The sequence below is a fragment of the Myotis brandtii genome, unplaced genomic scaffold (genome assembly GCF_000412655.1).
Source record: "Myotis brandtii unplaced genomic scaffold, ASM41265v1 Scaffold18732, whole genome shotgun sequence".
NCBI lineage: Eukaryota > Metazoa > Chordata > Mammalia > Chiroptera > Vespertilionidae > Myotis > Myotis brandtii.
This window is the reverse complement of record NW_005331364.1, coordinates 223-1109: the sequence shown is the minus strand read 5'-3', so window position 1 is coordinate 1109 and position 887 is coordinate 223. Positions and strand designations below refer to the sequence as shown.

Below are 887 nucleotides of genomic sequence, written 5' to 3'. Positions count from 1 at the left end.
AGAAAATGTTAGAAGCAACCTAAATCCATAGGGCAGCGATTCAATAAGTGATGACTCATCTTTTCTGTTTGTTTGCTTTTCATGTCACCAGTTTTTAATGGGCTTTTCCTTTACAAAAACACCAGACAACCATGCCACGCGGCCAGCATGGGATGCAATCCTGGGCCACAGATCTGCACACTCCTCTGCAGCTGGTCCTGCGGTGGCAGAACCTTTCATTTCCCCTTTACTGTTTACTAGGACCCCCGCATTATCTTCAAAATAAAGAGACACGCCATCTTTTCTCTGGTGTGACTTTCGTCGTCGAATTACCACTGCTGGGTGCACCTTCTTTCTGAGCTCTGGTTTGCCTTCTCTGACTGTGGCATCACCATGTCACCCACACCGGCAGCCGGAAGTCTGTTCCGTCGTCCCTGATCCCCCTTCACAGAGATAATATACAGATTTTTGGCTCCTGTGTTGTCAGCACAGGTGATCACGGCTCCGACCGGAAGACCCAGGGAAATCCAGAATTTCGCCCTGGAGGACCCACCACGTCCTCTCTTCGCGACATCTTGGAGGCTGGAAAAGGATCGAAATGGCACATCTTATCGTCAATGGCACACGATGGTGAAGCCGGGACGAGAGAGGCCTGTAGGCCCCAGTGAGGAAATGTCAACACCGAACGTTAAGTGAAGGAGCCGTGGGCAGAGCGGCTCACATAGGAGGGTCCTGTTTTTGTGCAAAACCCCAGGCTGCTGTTTGTGTCCCTGCAAAGGCTTGGGAGATGCACAGCGCAGGCTGCAAGCTGGTTTCTGGGCCTTTGATCACGTTCTAGGGAACCGGAAACGCTCGTTTTCAGCAAAGAGCTCCAGTTTCATCCTTATTTCCGAGGAGGGGGTGCTCAC

At 51.5% G+C, this 887-nt stretch overlaps 1 pseudogene; it reads right to left on the bottom strand.

The window, feature by feature from the left end:
* Window positions 1–84: 84 nt before the first annotated feature.
* On the bottom strand, window positions 85–561 carry LOC102251936 (annotated as a pseudogene).
* Window positions 562–887: the final 326 nt, after the last annotated feature.